The 21,675-nt window shown below is 45.0% G+C and overlaps 1 protein-coding gene across 1 annotated transcript in view; it reads right to left on the bottom strand.

Annotated features, from left to right (window-relative positions):
• Positions 1 to 21,675, bottom strand: part of dlp (glypican dally-like) — a 109,236-nt gene that overhangs the window by 53,338 nt on the left and 34,223 nt on the right. The gene's annotated exons all lie outside the window — the stretch shown is intronic.

Below are 21,675 nucleotides of genomic sequence, written 5' to 3'. Positions count from 1 at the left end.
CAGGTCGACAGAACAGAACCGATTTTAGGATTACCTTATCATACGGCCAGGACCTTTAGAGGCGTATATACATATAAAAAATAAATTCTAATTAGAGATTTCGTCTGAAAGATATGTGGAACCCAAGATGCCGATACGTAACTCAACACGCTACGGGTAAACATAGTCAAAAACGTTGCTATAAAGATATATGGCATACAGAGATTACCATTACGGCGATGGTATCGATCGATGATCACTGTTCGTAGCAATGGTCAAGCAGTCATACCCGCTACAGATTTCAATTCGAATGCCGTAAAATCCATTATCGTGCACTGTTTCAGCTTCATGCAGTTGATAAATGATATTGTAATGTTTGCTCTGTATCTCTTTAGATTTTTCTCCGTCACACGTTCTCGTTGAACTTCAACGGTAAAATTGGTGGTGACGAAATTATAAATGGAACATACGAGCCTGATGTCACAGCACAAACTATCCATAGTATACATTTGTTATTCTGCAGGATGGCTGTAATAATTTTCACAATAGCTAAATGAGCTTTTCCCGTTTAGTTAGTGAACATTGTGATGCTTTATGAAGCTGGACTTCTCCCAGAATCGATGTTTGTATTAAGCCGCTCCAGCGAGCTGACGCTGCGGGACACGCTCCGATAGCATCCGATAGTTTCTAAGCCTAACTTGTTTTATTGTAGCGGCTTTCGGTCCAATGTTAGCAATCGGGTGACGCTATAAGGTGATCTCGGTTCTGGTGTCAGCAGCGATACTGAGGGGTCTCGCGACCTGGGTCGGCATCTTTATTTCCTCTAGCCATTAACGAAAAATCACCGTCGTACTGGCCGGCCGGCTGGCCGTCATTAACAAACCGGCAGCAATGACGAACTACTTACAGCGTGATCTTAGCCGATTAAAAATACCAAAATGACAACACGCACATAGCTAACATTTCTCTTAGAACTATTTCCCATGGGTTGTAATAATAGAAATGAGCACATCAAGACAGGCTGAGTTTCACCTGTTAACGGTCCGTCACCAACCATCATCATTTCTTTTTATCCGTCACGCTTGTGCACCTAGTATCGTACGTTACTAGTAGTAGCACTAGTCGTCTGGGGACGCTACCAAAGGCAGCTTTTACAAACGGGGATTCACGTTACTTCTCCCTTTTCGATAAAGTCAACGCGCATTCTCTACTTCGCACAAAACCCCTAGGTATGACTATCCAACTTCGTTACCGGAACTTCCGCCGCTAAATAACGTTTAACAGCGTCTTATAATTGCTGCTGGAGTTGTCGGAGCCACGGTCAACTCAATGCATCATTTATTAGCAACGGCAGTACCGTGGAGACCATATAAATAGATGACGGTCGTACTCAACTTGTGTTTGTCCGATACATATATGTGACACATTGTAGTCCCTGTAAAACGTATGGATCTATGATTAAAATTGCAAATGGAAAGAGAAGTAACATCTTCTACGAAGCGATGGCTCGAATCTGTTCATGGGTTTGTTTTTTGCTAGGGACAGATGGAGCAGTATAGTCAAAAGCTTTCTTAATAAAAATGTAGTGATGCATTTGTGTACTGCTCCCATTAATCAGTCTAGTATAACAATGCATAACACGTATTAGCTTGTACTCAGTCATTAGTCATCATTCCCCGAGTCGAAGTACTAAAATTTGTTTTACTTTTTATCGTATGGCATATCTGCAGACCCCGAGTATATGACTCTATTAGGTGTACGTGCGTCGACTAACTCTAGGATTCTTTTCTCTACATTATTTTATTCTATGAGGCCAAGTATGTTATTGTCTCCATGGTGTTTTGTGTGAAAGACTCCGTTATGAGACAGTCTGTCTGCTTGCGTCCCTCGATGTTCTTTCTGTCTGATTGCACGCTAGATATCTCAGACTCTTGTTAGATCTTCTATATTCATCGCTTGAGCGGCGTATGTTTCTGCGTTAAATGGATGTAGTTGTGAAGTCGTGAAGTTGTCGACAGCAATAACACACAACCAACGACGGCTGGAGCCACGGATACAGAGGCAGTAGCAGCGTCATAGAGCGAGCCGGCAGACAACATGTCCACGCGATGACGACGGTAGCGGCCGGCGACAAGCCGCCTTTACCCTTCGTTTCCGTAAGCTCCCACAGCGACCCTGTCTCCACCACTATCGGCATTGCTAGCACCGAACTCAGTTCAACTAAGGCCACCTCCACTTGAGGAACGATCCCCTAGTTGTATACGTTCGTACATCGCTACTGCTACTCTCATCTATGGCTCGAACGCAACCAGCTATGCTCTCACTTAACTACCCCTGCTTCTGTGTAGTTATGCAGAAGCAAAGGACCCCAACCAGCTTTAGCCTCCGGTCAGCCGGCGAGCCTTGCTGCTAGACGGGTTCAGCCATAGCGGCGGGCCAAATTATCCCGAACAAGCCACGCAGACGAGATGTCACCATTGCATAGCTACCCTCTAACTATTATTACGACTACTACTCGAGCGTTCAGCTGGCGGCCATCGCAGCCAGTCTTATAAAAGACTCGGTGGAATAATCCAAATTCTATAACTGCCTTGCGACACGTTCATACTGTTTATATGCTAATCAGACTGCTCATCTCTCCAGTAAACGGATATGGTAGTAGCGGTGAGGGTTCATAGATTATCATCCTCGACGACTCAGGTCCAAAGGCCAGTGTGTCAACATACACAAGCTCCGAAACACTTGACAGTCCTCTAGGCTAGAACAGAAAACGCAAGCACCCCCACAACATTTGATGTCGCCGCTGTATGCGTTTTCTGTTCTAGCGACCAGGCCATAACAGTCGTGGCTGTGGCCATCACCATTACTGAGCCTCAGCTGTTTTCTCGATACGTCCTGCCAAGGTCAACTTGGTTCGACCCGGTTCTGGCCCCTTCGGCCTTACTGGAAGAGCGTGCTCGAGAGAGGAAATAGAGTAATGAACAGCGGGTCGGTGCAGTGTAGACGGCGGGGGACACATCGTTTGGGGAGAAGTGATCGACAATCCTCAGCGGTTCCGTGGTCCTCGCGCACTCAGCGCTGTAGTAGTATGTGGTGTCAGCATTAATAGCGGTAGTTGAGGCAGCATCGCAATGAACGGAGCGATGGGGAAAGAACGGATCGACGTCACGTTGACGTCATCGTGGGTCCAAGGCAGCTCTTGTTTCCCTCGCCTATTCATCAAGTACACAGCGCAGGCCTTCCGCACAACCGGTGTCTGACCGCTAGATCCATGCGACTGTACCTTACGCCCCTTCTTCAGTCCTTCTTCAACAAGAGGACCCCGAACGTCGTCCTCCGCCCGTCTGCATGGCGCTCACAGAAAATGCTAGAGAGAAACACACAGACTCTCTCCATATGTTGTAAATGGGTTAAGTCGGGGAGTTTGCCGACGGCAGAAGCGCTTGTCGGCAGGTAATCGACCCACTCCACTCATAAATACTATACTATATATATGTACAACAGAACCTGTGTGAATAAAAAATATATATACGTGTGTGTATGATTGGATACGCTGGGAAGTCCACACCTTGGCTTGTAGCGTTCACCAGCCAGCCATAACTGTCTCAAGCATTTCAAGTTTCTGCGATATCATAAACTCACTTAATGTCAAACTTTCACTTCTGCTGTTTAGGCAAATCCGTATGTACTGGGCGTCAATCGCTGATTAAGGTGGATATCCGCAGCGTCCGACTACGTCAGCATAGGCTGGGCGGAGACGATGACAAGATCGGGTCGAAAATCCCCAAATCGTATCAGCCGCTCGACAATATAGCAAGTGTGCGAATGCCTGATATTTTGATGAGACTGATCTATCGATATGGAGACGGTCCCGTCAATTGGGTGCAGTTCATTTAGCCTGGCCCTACATTTGACTTCTATACTTACCACCACAAAGGAGGCAAAGAGATCAGGTCTCGTATGTATGACGAGCCTGAGAATGGACGCACCGGGAGGAGTGGCAAACAAAGTGACAGATCAAACAGAGGTACGGTTCTTATAGCAGCGCAAATCGAAAACGGAGGACGGAATGAGAGGAAAAGTGAAATGGGAATTTTTTACTTCGATCGCCGAATCCGAACTTCTTAGACATAGACTGATAGGAACTTCCATAGAATGGTCCTTAAGCAGCTCGCGGTCTAAAAAAGGAACGGGCTAGAAACAGATGAATAAGGCTAAGGTCATCGAAAATGACAATGTCAGAAGCAAGCCAATGCTAGTGAAGGTTATGCAGAGTCGTATATAGTCGTACAAATGTACAAATAGACACATCGATAAAATAGCACATAACAAAGGAACTTTTCACTCGACATGTTATCGATTCTTTGAATAAATAAAGCTATTACTTGATCAAAATATAGAATGTAATGAACGCGGCAATCTGCATAGATCGAGGAATGTGACAGTGGCAAAAACGTGCCGAACAATAATTATGAGTAATACGGTAACGCCAGGAGACAACAAAACAGCATCATGTCTATTCTCAGACTGCTGTCAGAGACCATATCACAAAGGCCAGTGGGTTCTAATATGGGCTAATATCATAGAACCTAGAAAACGTTTTGTTGCACTCCTGCCGAAGTCCTTATTGTCCTAAATATAGGTTCGATTAAAACCTTCCACGGAAACATCACCTTCATAGCGGTTTCAATAGATAGGCCAAGCTATGACCATAAACCTCTTTGCGACTATGTCAGTTTTGGCCGTTTCAGATAAGTTAAGTTCGTTTAATAACGTCAAACGCATCGCTTTTTGTGCGGTTCGCTATAGCTGACGCTCAGACACTTGCCAATGCGTCTATTGGATCCCTGAACTTGCTCATTAGCCTGGCTTACACAGCCGCCACCTGATGCGCCACCCTCGAACAGGGTAACCCAGCGGGTGCGTACGTCTATAGCATAACATTTTGGCAGCAGAGAAGAATTAAAATGGCGATCACATCGACCCTTTTGTCGCAGTTTTCCTTGCGGCGGCCCAGCTGTGATGAGTGGCGTCCGACTGTTGAGTGACGACAGCAGCAGCTCGTCTGAATGCCTCTTCATCTTTCTCCGGACAATAGCAGCGGTGAACTGCGGAGCCGAATAAACGCAACGACGAACGTCGTGTGAGCTTAGACACATAGACAAACGTACACAAATAGGTAGATATACTATGCATGCATGCACGCGCGCACCCACACAAATGTTATCGATAGACACAGCCCGGCCACGCTACATAGAACTCCGACTTATGCTCGCTGCGAGCAAGGGTACCCAATTAGAGCGCCGGCTAGAGACCCACATCATCGGTGGCATCCGTCAACAAGCAATAACCAGGCTATCATTCGGTGAACCCGAGACCAAAGCAGTTCTACCGGCAGAATCAATAGCAGCAGCAGCAGCGCTTACAAAGGCTCTATTCGGCCCCTCCTTTTCACATCGACATAGTCGATTCAGTCGCTCTGCCCCCCAACTCGCGCTTATTCTACACTCCAGCTTCAACGAATAACTCGACCACTTGTTTGCGTTTGCCTCCGTACTTTCCATCTAAAGCAAAACCTATGCCACCAGCATCCGTAACGACAACATCAACAGTAGCGGCAATCGTACGTAGACTCAACGAAAACATTGGTAGAGAGGAAGCGACAAAAAAGCTATTCTGCAATTTTTTTTTATATTCACGGCTCGTCTCTAGTAGAGCAAGGGCACATGCATCATAGAATAATAAACTGACCTCGAACGCCGATTCCGATCGCAGGCACAAGGCCAAACGAGTCGCAGGCCGTGGTCCTGTCAGATTCTGAGCCTTCTGGATGGGGCATTTGTGCGATTCGAGCTGGATAAAAGCAGCTTTTAGCCTATATCTTTTTTAGCACGTTTGCCGTTGCTATTGTTATTGTTACTGACGGTGCGCTACGGCCTGTCTCGATAAAGTTTCTGATGGACGAGAGACAAAAGACAACAACAACGAAACGTTTTGACGGTCGCATCGAACTATATTAGTGCTACGAGCGAGTGGTGCGCTAAATTTCAAGGATTAACTACCTGGAAAAACTTCTTATAATCATTGTTATAGTTGCCCTTGTTTTTCCTGCTATTATCTATTAATGGCCGCATCTTTGTCATTAGTTATTTTCACGTCGTTCCCGCTGCTGTCGTTGTAGTCTATTTCTTCTTTTGCCGCCTATCGCCCCCTAGGCTAAAGAGCGGATTGAAAACAATGAATGCATATAATGAATACGGCCTTTTGGCCCTTGGTTTCGAATGATTTTTTATCTTGTGTTCTTTAGTTACACGCAGCTATAATCCGCCTAGATTCTTCTATGAATTACTCGACGATCCTGTGAGCCGTGACTTGTGTATATCTTTATGTTGTGTATGTGATCAAAGTGCGTCCGGCCGAGGAACTTGGCTAAATATTAGTTTTCGAATTAGCTTCCTTTAACGCCTTTTGCCGCGCTGAAAAGTTTTCTGAGTCGATTCGGATCATCTCTCACCGTCCTCATATTTTGCCCGTTCGTCTCAGATCTGACGAGAAAAGACAGAAATATAAATTGACGAAGCGCCGTCGGTACCGACGCTACTTTGATTTTGTGCGGCCTTTATTATCGATTTTGTTTCACGTTATTAAGCAAGCTCACTCGCATTTGCCGAAGTTCGTCGTTCCTAGCACTTCAGGCGCGGAGGGCAGACTGCGCTGACCTTCAACGGTCCTAGTACGTCATCGCTTCCGGTAGGGATGCTCGTTTACTGCTATCGGGCTCGCAAAGCTTGGCTCGTTTTTGTCTCGCACACATGTATCGGCGTGCTACCTAAGTGTATGGACGAGCGATGATGCCGTTGGAACAAAAAGGTTCCATTTCTTACGAAGTATTACTACAGTACAGCCCAATGATCGCTTCCTTGTATGCGGTATAAGATAATGCGATAGTAACATGTTTTTGTGAACGATGATATTCAATTTTATCTAACCCTGTGTTTATAGATGATCAGTAATGATTATGTAACAGGAGTCATCTCACTATAATAACAATATCTTTTGGTTCCGTATACTTGGCCAGTATTATATTAGTTGCTTGACCCACTCCGTTATCTGACAAAATCAACCATAGGGAACGATGATAATTACGGCACGAATATATCGTACCTATCGCCATGTTGAGCACTAACTTTTCAGGCAGAACTGAAACGACAACTTTTATTGGAATCAAACGCGCACGCAGGCCAAGGTCATTTGGAAAACGCGCTGATTTTGACGCTGGCGACGTCCTCGCCTCTGACGAGTTCTAACCCAAACAGCCAAAAAAAATACGTGCAGGAGATCGCATGTTTCACCGCTAGCTCGACAATCAGAGACGTACACCCGTACGATACAGACTCCGGTACGTACCAATACCTATACGCATATAATAGACGGGCATTCAAACACTCTATACCGCTGTCGTTTCCTGCGTACTTCTGTTGTCTTAGAATTTCCCAGAAATCAGCAGGCGATGTTAAATAATACAGTAAGCGGTAAGCCAAGGAAGAGCAATTCGAACAGTTGTTCGAAATGAGAGGATCGGCCGCTGCAGTCAGTGCCGTCATCTTTGTCGATACACATGCATAGATGATTGTCTTCCCCAAATACCACTCAGGCAGCATGCTTATACACGGTTCTGTTTGGCATTTTCGCCACGTTTTTCGTACCAGGACCCTATGAGGACCTTTCGAAGGTTTCTAACGGCAGAACGTAATGGCGAAAGAACAAAGGCCTTGAATCAGAAACAAAACACAGCTAGGGGTACGACGGAAAATGAAAAAAGATTCCCCTAAGCATCATCAACAAACTGAAACGGACTGCATCGAGATCAAGACCATGATTCAAATGCTTCTACAGTTGAATCGTGTATATAGAAGCTTCGTTGTGTTCTGGGATCTGGTTGAGTTCGGAACGTGCGTCCAACAGCGCTCGAGCTGGGAAGAATCAAAAACCGAGGAAGCGCAGGAAAACGCGAGCAGCGCAAGGAATGCTCTGGGGGTTGGGGGGCATAAGAGAAGAGCAGGAGCACGCCGATGCTTTCAGTAAGTGCTTAGATACGTTCCCACATTCTATTGCTACACTCTGCCTCGTCTCGCTTCTTTCCACTGGGAAACGACGAAAAGATAACGACCTCAGTGCATTCCGTCTCTTAAAAGCTACGCACAGGCTCGCTGTAAGGTGGAACAGACGTACAGTGCGTTTCTGCCTTAACTAAACTGCTTGATTTACCCATCTTTACCAGCGAACACCCCGGCTAACAGAGAAGCATAGGAGGGTTTATCCATGTTTTTTCAGCTTTTCCTGAATCTATTTCAAATTGTTCTCCACCACCCACTACTGGTAGTTTGCTGCAAGTTTTTTAGATTTCTAGGGCCTTCGTTGTAGGTTCCGCAGTTAGCCCTCTCCAGGCCTTTGCCTGCTTTTTGGGGTATATTCACACCTTTACAGCAAGCCGACCCGCTAACCGATATTGATCTGCGTGCTGTCTTTGCGGTCGTCGTTTATTTGAACCATGTGAAGTATTAAGTTGATAGACCGACGAACAGATTTTCATAACAAGGCACACCTTAGCTGCTTCAAGTCATCTATCGACTTATGTGAGGCGAGGCCAGCTGTCTGCCCTACAAGAAATCCCGCCACAGAGAAAACGAGGCTTACATATCTGTTTTATTACTACTATTTTTTAATCTTTCATATGTCTTTCTTTGGCTGAATCTACGTTATTCTCCAGTTTCGTCTGTCCCATTACAAAACCCCAGCCGGTCAGTCGTGTTACGAAGGGGTTGGCTGGTGCTTACCCCTTAAACGAGCGCGGTTCCCTTCTAAGGCCGTATGGCCTTCATTCATAGATTCGACTTGCTTCGCAAAAAAATTTAGGACAGAGACCGTCGACGAATGTAAGATGAAATGCTCAGTCTTGCGTTGAGTATCAGCGCAGCGTGCATTATTACGGTCTGTTTCTCGTTCTCTAAACATTGCACCAATCGGTTACACCCACCAGATTCGGTAAGTTCCTAAGGCTCACTGGTTCTATTTCTTGTAAGCGAAAGATCGGTATGCACGGTCGACGCATACACAAAATCAATAGTATCACTATCAGAGCTTTTCGAGATTCAAGCGAGACCGGGAAGGGCGAGTGCTCTACAATAGGCAACATCTTGAGGGTTAGAGTAGCTAGGCGCTCGGAGTATGCTCACAAAAACCCGCTCCACAGCAGATAGAAGTTGAAATGATATTGTACAAATTGACCCCAATATAGCATCAGGATGCCACCACAGCGAACTCCCCTCTGGTTGTACCAATGAGCCCGCATGCTTAGTTAACTTATCTTTCCGTCTGGGTTATGCTATGTTTACTACTCTTTGCTGATCAGTTTTTAATTGAATCGTCTAGACAGACCTTTTCGCCAACCTAGCGAACCCGTCCAGTCCTGATTAGCCTACGTCAACAATTAATTTACGGTCTGAAGATCGATCGTGAAGTTCTTCAGCGTCGTATTTCGTTTAAACCTATCAAATCACGGCATACTCGATGCGTAAGCTGGAACACAGAAGAATTTCGATCTCTGATCTAGTCTGAAGGCCGTGTCATGTCGAACGCTCCAGCATGCGTTTAGTTCTGCTGATTTATAGGCAGACAAACAGATTGTCTGACCACTGAGAAGATTATCGTGCAGAGCCTCAATTGATTGAGTAGATTGCGCGTTTTTTCGCTTCTTCAAACAGTGAACATGCTCAGAATACCAGTTGGGACAAAGTGAATTCAAGATGTTATGATATCGGCCCCGTGGAGGCAGAACTGGCGCTTTGTTATAGTAATCTCACAGTATCAAACAAGTCATATAATTCAAACCGTTTCCGAGGGAATTGACTTTATCATACTCCTGGTTGAAATGAAAAGTACCCAGCCAAAAGCGGATACTACAACGCGAAACCGCTCTGTCCTCCGTCATATTGTAAACACAGGATCAGATGTTGTCCTCCAATGCTTGAGCCCAGCAACGTGACCGATCAACCTTGTTGTCTATCTCTCCCTGTTATATTTCTCATTACAAAACGTATTTCGTAACTGCATTAAATTGTACACGATATGAACGTGCGGCATGTTCTGATGACGTCGGCCAGTTTTCCATGTCTCAGACCAAATCTCGACGGGCGCTATAAGCGGCAGGAAGACAGTCGCCCGAAGCGTTCGATTGAAATCCGATTATGAAACGAAAAGGCCCCCTTGACCAGCTAACAGAGTTGATTCACAAGCGATCTCAGGGATTCAACATGTTACCGATTCTTAATACAGCCCAATCGCTGCTGTCCATGGACAATCGAACACAGATTCGGATCCCAACATGGGCTATACACCAACATACCTGATCGCTGTACGGTGTACACCATTATATTGCACAAACTGTTTCTTGCGGCGAATATACACAAACGCTGCCTTTTTCAGACATTTTTCAGATCGCGGATCTGTGTACGCAGCTTCGAAAAAGGACGTACTCTAATGTCCGACCAGTGGTCTTGGTACTAGGCTCTAGCTATTGGAGCCTGTTAGGCCGATATTTTTTAGCTGCTATTAATGAGAAGAAAAAACCTGTAATTTTAATCGTATTAGTTGTTTTATACACCTTGACAGTGTGCAGCTAGATATGTAGAACACCAGGCCGAAGTAATCAATGCCTGCTAACTATCCAATAAACGCATTGCAAACCTACCTTCCTTTGTCAACGACCCTGTACAGATTAGATGGTAGACATTAAGGAAAGTTAGAGTCGATCTTATCCGTCGTGATTGCAGGAAACGCCTTCAAATGCAACGAGACAATTAGAGCTAAAGTTCTAACTAGAAACTAACTATTCCATAAGAATTCATCAGTTCAATCTGATTAGCTCTCGTCACCGTGTATTGCTTGGATTACCCATAGAACCCCATGACAACTAGACTATAAGTGACCTGCCAGTAATACGTGAATCAGATAAGCTGACTGCTCGGGCTACACTTGTCCGTGCGCTGGATTTTGTTGTTCACGTGACCTCTGCTACCGTGTCTGTCTTTGCACGCAGTTATTTCTCAAGGTGGAGCTAGAAAGCGCGGTATGCGTCCTCTGAAGTCCGAGTTAAAGACTTAGAACGATAAGGTAGGGATCGAGTGAGCCTCATACCCGCCGTTAGTCCTGTTGTTGATGCGCGCGACCGCTACAATTGCTAGCGTGCCTATTCTTGGCGTCTGGCGAGTCGGTAGCACTGTGATCACGGCCGGCACCTCCACAATAAGAAAGCCGGCCCAGAAGCTTAGCCCAGATACGAACCTGGGTAGGGGCCGCGATGCAGACGTCGGTTAGTTCGTGTTTGCTGCCGAACAGCAATATAGTAAGAAGTGCACTCTAATAAAACCGTTGAAAGTCGGCAGTTGTAACGAAATCGAGGCCAAAGACGCGAGCGAAATAGAAGCGTCACTGGAGCAGCAGACTGGCCCAGTCGTGTGGTTTGTTTCGTTGCTATCGCTAGCAAGTGTCCATAGCCCTATTCCTTCTGCTATTACGACTGAGATCGAAGCCAGCCTCAGTATTTCGTGTGGCTTCTTCTGTTTCTCTACTACCCCAGCAGCAGCATCAACAAATAGGTCAACTCGAGAATCATTGCTCGTAAGGTGCGAAGGCTAGGGGCGATGGTGCATCCGCTGACGATTGCAATCAATAGAAAACGATAACGACAACACGCCGCGAAGGCGAACTGCAAAGAAGGCACTCGGCCATTGCTGCTTTCGAGGCGTCAATAAAGCTAAAAATAATGGAAGAAAACATCTCAAAAAGGCCGAGGAAAAATCAGGTTACCTTTTTTGACTCTGTAAACTCTCCACGAGGTAACTATATTATATATATGTACTATATATATAAGTCGGTTGTTTTCGGTAAGCCACAAAAATGCGCGAATGCGATACCGGGACGCCTTGGAGGAGTGATCGGTCAGTTAATTGATTGAACCTAAAGTTCTCTAAAGTTAAATCTTGATTCATGTGTTCCAGACAGGGCCGCGAATTCTTGTCTGGTGGTAAAGCCAAAAAACTGAGACACGCGGAAAAACTTCTATTTCATAGAGCAGTTATAATAAAGAAAATGATCCAGTTGACCCGTTGTAAAGTAAGCGAACCCATATATATATTTTCCCCTTTCGAACTTAAACTAATATTTGCTTATTTCGTAGATATAATAAACGACGTTTGTATGATCTGTGCGATAGGCGACCGTGATGCCCGACATCGATGGTCGATTTCTTTGAAGGCACAGGCAAATGGCAGACCCAAAGGTCGACTATCCCCTTCGCGTAGTCCGAACTTGTTCCCAATTAATCAGTAGCGATTGTCTTACCTGAAATGGACACATTAAATAGAACAGTATCAGAAACAGCCTTCGGTAATCTAACTTACCCTATATTTGCTCAAACAAAGAGTACTTTATCACATTAAACTTGATACGAACACTCTTGATGCTGTTATATAGAAGTTCAGCGCACAGCGCGAAGTACGTAAATGATTTAGCACTGAACCCAATCGGCATCGCAAATGATTCGCTTAGAAACGTATGGATGACGTATCCCCAATTAAGTACGTTCCTTTCACGATTATCAATGCACTGGTAGTAATCACTATTATTAGTATGGCAGAATCTCTAGCTTGCCGACGACGGCGTTATTATGATTTACAATGCAAAGCTCAGTCGGGCAAATAATCGCACTAAAATTTTACGATGGCGAGCCCACAAACAATATCGGTCGCTACACTCGTCTCTCGAAAAATGCCCCCACCAATTATAGCACCCACACTACGATCGCAAACCACTGCCGTCACAGAATAGCGTAGGTAGACGCACATCGCGATTCCATTTCTGCTATTTTTCGAGCTAAACGTTCCTATTCATTGTTTCATCAGTCTCTTCCGTAAGCGCGGTTCCTGGAGGCAAAGTGTATGCCAAAATCAGAGCTGGTTCATGCAGATCATTGAGCAAATCGACCTTTTTTTCCAGCTGTATTCCTTTGACATTCTCAAGAACAACAACAATCGACGCTGAGAAATGGTAAATATAGAGACTAAAGTAAAAGAGAACATGTTTGTGTTACCGCTGATCTGGGGAAGTGTGCAAGCGGATTGATAAGGGTCTCCCATGTTTAAACGTAGCGTTTTGTCCTGGAAAAAGTGGAGTCGGGGGAGCACTAATTTAAACGCCAGCTCAGGTCAACGTTCAGGTTCTTGATAAGATGCAAGAGAAGCTCTGCGTGCGACGAACAGATCTATGGTTTTTAGTCCATCAGGTATTCATTCTCACGCTGGACACCATTTTCAAAGCACGATCTTTTTAAGAACTCACATAGACGCTGAATAGAAGGAATATTAACAACGTCGAAAGCTTCACCCTATCAACATTATTTTTTGATAGTATCCTCAGCCGTTGTTGCGGCTTCGATATCGTATCCTGCATCGCGGCAAAGTGAGGTGGCCATTTTGCTTTTCGTTTCGGCCCACGCAGTCATTTTTGTGCGGCAAAAACAACGTCATTAGCACCATCGAAGAAGAAGCAAGTCAGCCAGCGTAAAGGTGAATTGTGAGAATGACCTCTATGTAATGCTTGAGGCCCGCAGTATGGACGTCGTATATGGGCTAAGTCCACTAGCGAAAACCAGAAAGCTGGTCGCGCACACAACAAGGCTAAACCTTATTCTACCTTTTATGCAGCATTTTAAGCGTGGACATTAATTGTATCATATTATGTCATATATCATATCTGCATTAATGAGAGGTTCGCAGGTACGAACCGCTTCAGAGTACAGTTGGGTTCTGCATAGCATATATGCATTGAGCTTGAGCCGAACCTCGAATCGATACCTCTTATACTGTCGCTAACTTCATTTGTCTGCAAAGCGTAGCTCGTCCGATCCAATTAAACATACACTGTCTTCACTTTTTTCCATCTCTATCTTGTGCGTGTCGCGGGGCTAAGATGCCACATATTAAACAAAGTTTATTTAAATTCTATTTCGGGTTAACTCGGCCTACAGTATTCTTTTCAGCTCACTCCTCTATAGCACTAACAACATGCTCTGGGCTGGCGTGCCTTCTCGGATTTTCTTGTCTTCGTCTTCTGTTTCAGCGACAGCGGCATATGCACTCCACGGAAGCTCAACTCGCGACAAAAACCCCAGTGACACAAAAGCACTCAGCCGCTACTTTAGTATCATGTGACGTTGCGGCGTGAGTCGACGTAGCTGTCAACTTTATCCCATGGCCCGAATACACCTTACGTCGCAAAACCATTACTGCAGCCACGGTGAGCAGACGGGGCAAAGTGAGAGGACGTCTTTAGGCAATCGGTTACCACGCGTCAGGAACATCGTTGCCGTTAACGTCGGCAGCGCCACCACTGCCGAGATATGGTGACGGTGTAAGCTAGATTTGCCCCCTCCAGGGAACTTGCAGGTAGCGACTGTGACAATGGGATGCCTTCACTGACTAATGAAAACATCACTGCTGCCGCTTCTGCCGCAGGTAGATCCTATACGTTGGTGTATCCAACCATATTTGTCCCCTTATACCTGTGCGTCCTGACCACTTACTCCTACCTGACCGCAACTGCCGCTAGCAGATTAAAATTGTTCTCGCACAATTCGACTAAAGCATAGGGTTAGGCACCCGTAGAATTCGGTGAGTGATTTGACAAAACTAGGAAAACAAGCGAGGTATTCAAGGATGCCGGGGTCGAGATATCAGGCTAAATTAACACGGGGCCAATGAGTCAGGGAGCCAAAGATTGATATCAAGGCTAGTCTTCGCACCTGGGCCGCCAACACAGTAAAACCACTAGCCAGCAGACATAGTTCAATGCTATGAACAGATCCATCTTATAACAGACCTTAAAAATCAAGATGCACGATAACACGTGCACACACAGACATATCCACATATGTATACAAATACACACGGACCCTTTCCACTTCTCCCGTTCAACATAATGGAAATGATAGATTTCCTTATTTACGCGAAAAAAATCATGACTCGACTACTTCAACTGCGGTCGTTTTTCTTTTGCTTATGCGCATCACGGCTCGGTCGGTTCCGGCGATCGCGTATCATTGCCACTGGCGTCTTCGTTGCCGTTCGAACGAAAGTAAAGTAACCGAAGATACTGCACGTCAGCGAAAAAAATAGTCGTATTTTTTTTTGAAGATATTGTACAGATCGCGTACGGCCGCTGATGGCCAAATAGATTAGCACCTCAAGTTCTCTTTGTCGTATTATTGGCGTCGTTGTGGGTGGAATGCGATGGATCGCATGCACAGCCCTCTTCCAAAAAAGTGATCAAAATTACATCTTCCATTTTAAGCAATCGAGAGCGGAACGGGTTTAAAATAGCCGGGAAAGACAGATCACTAAGAAAGAAGCCATCACAGCTGGCCGAGTATAGGCAGCTATCGGTGCGCCATCGGCGAAAGGTGAAAGGAACAAGCAGCTTGACTCCAAGCTAAACGGCGGCACTTATTGTCGGCAGCCCGGTTCTGTCAAACAGTAGCAAAAAAAAGGCCAAGATCAGGGAAGCGGCATAAGCCAATGGTTCGTCTGACGCCGGACACCGCTAGTAGACACCGTATTCCCCCGTTCTGCTATAGGTAAACCGGGAAGCGGCATTTGGCTATTGGCTACAGTGGATGCAAACTTTGATGGCTCCGACTGGCCATGGCAGTTGCCGCACGATAACAAAGCAGAAACGCAATTGGCATTCAAGAATTGGATTGTGGATAGCGAGCAAACTTTATAGGAGGATTGGATGTTCTAGTTCAGAGAAAATACATATTAATATTGACACAAAGTACTTCACAAGAGCTCCTGGGCGTTTTGTTTCCCTTCAATTCAAGTCGGTCGTAGTGTCAAGAAGCCAACAGGTACCCCACACATTCCTACGTACTTCTTAAATGCCTCTTAAATTGCTGGTAGTTCCTTATTTTAAAATACTCTAAAGCACAAATGAATATGACAAGCTTCCTGCTAACCGCTCGCTCATCGTTAATTTAGTAATGCAGCTATGGCGGGTTGTAGCACTGGGGGGGGAAAGCCTCATCTTGAAAAAGTAGCTATAACTCTGATTGACTATTAGACCCGCCAAAGTACCTCGTGTTTCAGTGTTATTGCAAGGATAGTTACCGAGGTGCTGTTGATTAATTTTCCGTATTTGATAAAAAGGTTAATAACTAAATATAATAAACTAATAATAAAAAAAGTATTAATAATGGGAGCGTAATTTGCTATTGTTCTTTCTTTTGCGAGTCATTCTCTGTTGCTGGTTTGTCGATTCCTTTTTATCATCGGGTTCCAGTTCTTTTTATCGCCTACCGTTTCCTATCGCCTTTCCGAGGTCCTCCAGCCACAGATTTTTCCTCGCCAACGCCTATTTTGCAGTCGATGGCGATTCAGAAGAGGTGTGCTTGGCAAAAGTTTGTCGGGTTTGTCTATCCGTTCATTCGATTAATCAATAAATGATTTGTATCTATTTTTCATGAATCCGTTCTCTTCATTAGTTTTCCGTAATTTCCGTAAACCCATTAATACAACGTTTCTCTCACTTTGACGATGTGTACCTAACCTGTGTACATAACAAGGTGTATTCACACGCTGAGTGTATATAGATTGATAGATAATTTCTTCGTGGTGACCTTGCTTCGTCGATTTAATAGTATACAGTTATTTAGAACGAAGGCGACAGAGGGGCAGGTCATCGAGAAACGGTAGAACCATAGAGGGCAGCCTAACGTGGGCCCGTTTAGTTGGGCTTAGCTTGATTGGTGTCGTGCAGGTTCGTTACTAGTCGAGATCGTCTATCGCGGGGCTGGCAGCTCGATGTAATCGTTTTCTTTGAATGCTAAAGCTGGCCTTGTTTGCGAGGTTTGCGCTTTGGCCCCGGACCTGTCTGACAGAAAGCACTGGTCCGTTAGCTGATTCAAGTTCCCCATGATCCCCACCCCTAAATCGTCGTACGGCCTTTTGCTACTGGTACCTTAATGCTTACTAGTGATCCCTTAGTGATTCGACATCGTCTTCAGCCTCGCTTAGGTAGGTTCGAGCCGCCTGGTCGTTGAAGAGACACTTTGCCGCCTTTAGCAACGCCCATTGGGCGAGTACTGACAATGGACTAGATGCATTTGTTACTTCTGCGACTAGAGATGAAAATGGTTTCCGTTTCTTTTTTCTATTTTTCTTCTCTTTTCGATATCAATCTAAATCAAATTTCAGAAAAATCCACACCTTAATGTTTAACGATGTTTGCCCCCCAGATCTAAGCAAAGAATTGAGACAATTTCTTTCCAAAAAAAAGTTCGTCAGAAGTAGAATTACGCTAGGTATCAGTCGACCATGTCCCACTAGCCGTTCGCACGACCTTTTCCCTTAATCGGCAACGCATCGTGGATGTTTTCAGTAAGTTAACCGTCTTCGGCGATTTCCTGTTGACTTACGCGAAAAATCAAAGAGGATGAACTCCGCTGTTTCCTCACAGTGACTAGTTAGCCAACAATATTGTATAAGTGCATAATATTTGTACTCCTCTTGTACGCTAGTTGCTTCATATATTAATCCAACTCTCCTCTTTGACGTCGATCTTATATTTTCTGCTCAATTTTGGCCGACCTGGTCCAGTGACTCCCGATGACCATTCTGAGCACATAGCTACCTAGAGCCATTCATTCTGAGATCTGATTAGTGACCATGCGCTGCTATTCCCTTCCATCTGATCTGCCAGTAGTATTCATTAACGTGAGGCATCAAGTCAAGCTCGCTGCTAGTATCCAACACCCGCTACGGTATACATACGTTACGTTAAATTACATGTTTCCGTTCCTATGCATATCTGACACTGGCTTTCAGGCTTCTTCTCGAATACCACAGTGATCATTACCGTCGGCGCCCTTTACCAATCAATGAAAAGATGTCTATGAAAAAGGTCAATCCTCAACCCAAAGATGACTAGTTAGCCATTGGCGATCGAAATGCGCCGGCGCGACTGTGTCTAGTACAAAGGCAGACGAACAACGGGGAAGTAACCTGTACCAATAAAATGTCAAATGCTCCCCGTCGGCAAAACGCCTGCAGAGATCTACCACGGGCCGCCGCTGCTCTTGTTAGCGCTGTTGTGGCTGTGTCCTACGAGAATTCTTTTTTCGTTTATGTTTCCTGACAAGTAAGTAAATCATTGAATGAACAAGCGCCACCATCAGTAACGCTGTCATTCATACGAGATGTTGTATGTTCTATTTTTCCTCTCTCGACTTCTATCAGCTGGTGCACTTTGTCTCTAATAGATAGACCATATAAGCTCCTTCAATATGTACGCGAATTTTCACTCCACAGCGAACACCCATATCACAAAAGCAATAGCTTAAGGATATTAATGCCCAGCCAGCGACACCGGTCGCGGGCCTTAGCGAACAGCCCGCGGCAAAACACGTTTGAGATGGCAGAGAAGCGGATGATTTTTTGCTCTGGGTGCACCCACACCACCATCATTTTTATTGCAGCCACAACTTACATGTAGACAACGGCAACTTCAAACGAGTGTTGTTTTTGTTATGACGTATAATGATGCTCCGCGTGCACGCTTAACGCAGTTGAAAGAAAACTATTTTTGCTAACTTACTGACGATTGTCAATAGATCGAACAAACACAACAACAGCAGCAACAAAAAATAAGCAATAACTGAACTTACTTAGCCAATTGAAATTCTATCAGCCGGATGCAGACGGATCTGCGAGATGAAAATGCACGTAATCATACATACGTATGTTAATCTCACAATGCAGAAACAGTTTCACATATGGGTCCTCCGTACACATATAAACAATCGTTTGATGTCTGACGCAATCGAGATTCTCCTAGCGTTACTCCTTTTCGGTAAAATCTAACTTTTGATCAACATGTGTATTTTACCGTCCTTACGGGATCGTCGCTGGTTCATGATGACAGCTGTAGAAGATGACTGGGTTATGATTTATCAGAAAATTTCCAAATACAAAATGACAGCGTCTTCAGGCTATGAAATACTGGCTCATGTTTCTTTTTGCGGAAAAAATTAAAACCCAAGCACCGAACCGGAAAACGGAAGATCTCTACTGCTGGAGATCAGATCTCGATTCAGAATCGCTTCATCGTCATCTGCGTAATCATCACGCGTAATACGCAGAAAAGTTCCTGTAGCTGTATAAACTGCGGTACGTCATCCGTAAAATTCTGTGTAATCAAATGTCCGGAACGCGTACGCCTTTCAGAGAGTACAAACAAGAGAAGTAAAAAAAAAAAGCACACAACAACGACCCCTATATATTTTCCAAGGACGATTATATTGATCGAAACTTTGGAAGAACACCAACATTTGGTTTTTGTCGTCATAATATCCTGTTCAGCTCGTTCTATTCGATTACATGTACAGCCAGTATACAACAATGTGCTCTATAAAGGCACGCTCATGCAAGGTTCAAGCAAATGCTATTCACGGCAGCAACAGCATAGATAAAGTCTGCCTGAGACGTAGTAATCTCAGCATTATCAGCGGGTGCAGAAGAGGTAACGCCCCCCTTGCACAGCGGGGTAGCCGATGGTAATCCGTTCACTCGTTTCGTGCTGCTCCTACTGCCGTAGTTGTTATTGTGCAGGCGAACTGCCTTCGCCGACATGCAATTGAGTGCCGCCATCAGCCCGAATTGTTGAAAATAGCGCACAATCATCGGACAGATAAATAGGGTAGACAAGAAGAGCACAAAGTGGCCCTGACTCACAGTCTTTTATCATCCCCACGATTAAACTTGCTACAATATAATAATGCTCTTACTTGAGAACCTTGGGATCACCTTGCTGTCGGAAGAAACCAAAAATCGAGTACCTGTACGACTGTGTAGCCTTTACGATTGAAGTGGCAACGGTGGAGCGTTTTCTGAGAGTACAATGCACAACAACGGCAGAGAAAAAGCTGAAAATTAAGCAACCCCTTTTTCTGTGCGCTTTATTTTGATGTCTAGTTTATTCACGGCCAGTACTATCACTGAAGCATAGGGTTGGATCTGTCAGGGTTTTTCATGGTTGTAGTGGCTGGCGGTACCACAATCTTAGGGATACAGTAGCAAACCTCTTATTGAGGAAGGTCTTATTTTAGCCATCTTCTCTCCTTCGCCTGCACTTTTTTGCAATATTATACTGTTTAAGGCATCCCATAGTGAACTGCAATGCTGGCCCATAGGACAGCGGTGTCTAAAAGAAGATAAGAACATAACCTAAATTAGACCTCCAGAAATCATCCACCCATACCTAAGCTGCGGGTGATGCGGAAACAAAAGGAAATTCCACAAATGATACATCCACCATGTCGCATTGTTGGCGCTACTGCTTCTTCTGCAATGTAAACGCACACCACACACGTCTTGGTGCTCGCTAAAGTGCCTACACGCAGACTCCTGCGGCTAATATTGAAGGTGTTGGACAGAGTCGAATTCGCTGCTATAGCAATTTGAAGCGCAATTTCCGACTGTCTCATGAGCGGACCCCGCTTGCCGTAAACGGCAGACTGCGGTTTCGCCCACTACGTACATTTTTGCATATACACGTTTATAGCTAAACATATAGACGAGTACATGTAAGAGACCGCTTGTATGTGCGTGTATGTCGACACTGTCCAGGCTGTGTGTGTTCTGGTCCTATAAGTGCCTTGAAGCGTTTTACAGTGTTTCTCTTCAATCCTATTGGGTTAGGCTGTTCGCGTCTAACAAAGGTAGAAAAAAGCCTCCGGCATTCATCCAGCGAATTGCCGTATGTTCTTCGCCTCTACAACTGCTTGAGTTTTTTTTCTTTCGCCTTTCATTGCTGCTACGAACGTCATGCGCTATTACCGGTGCCAAAACACACAGGTTCCTCATAGCCGTACGTTCATTAGCGTGCACACTCATACTGAAGCTCTTTCGCACATATTGAAATGTTCGATGCGAGCGGCGCTTGGGTATCGACACCGACAATGGCCAGCGCACAGGACCTTGAGCTGCGAAGCCACAAGCAAAATCATTACCATGTATCTTCATGAACGTTAAGAAGGAAAACAAAAGGCTACGGAAAGCCAAAGTGAGTATGGCAGGTTCACCACCGCAACAGAAAGACAAACGTGGTAGTAGGCGCTAGAGGCTCTTCTCTCACCATTTTGACATCGGCAGAGCACTGCGCCTGCACCTTTATCATCTAGAAGTTGCGGGCACTTAATGAAGTGTGTGAATCGCTTTTGCTAGCGATGGCCGACTGATAGCGACGTTATAACGTTGTGTGTTCTAATGCCTAAATACGTGCGCGGTGGATGCCTACGAACGGCCGCCGCACAGAAAAGAAGCTGGCCAAACGGAATACGCAGTCAATATACATGAAACCGCGCGAATAAGCACCTGTGATCTAAGAGAAAAATATAAGAAATGTATGACCTACCCCTCATATGTCCTAGGTGACTTCCAACTCATTTTTAGCATACAAAAGGCTGACTAAATGCGCCTTCATGTTCTTGCTAATAGAATACATCTGGTGAATTCATTGGTACGATGTACGAAAACAACACGCACAAACGAATACGTACCAGTTATTGCAGAAATGAATGAAAAA

This window comes from Varroa destructor, unplaced genomic scaffold, assembly GCF_002443255.2.
Source record: "Varroa destructor unplaced genomic scaffold, Vdes_3.0 BEIS01000007.1, whole genome shotgun sequence".
NCBI lineage: Eukaryota > Metazoa > Arthropoda > Arachnida > Mesostigmata > Varroidae > Varroa > Varroa destructor.
The sequence above is the reverse complement of the archived record's forward strand: the minus strand, read 5'-3'. Positions and strand labels throughout refer to the sequence as shown.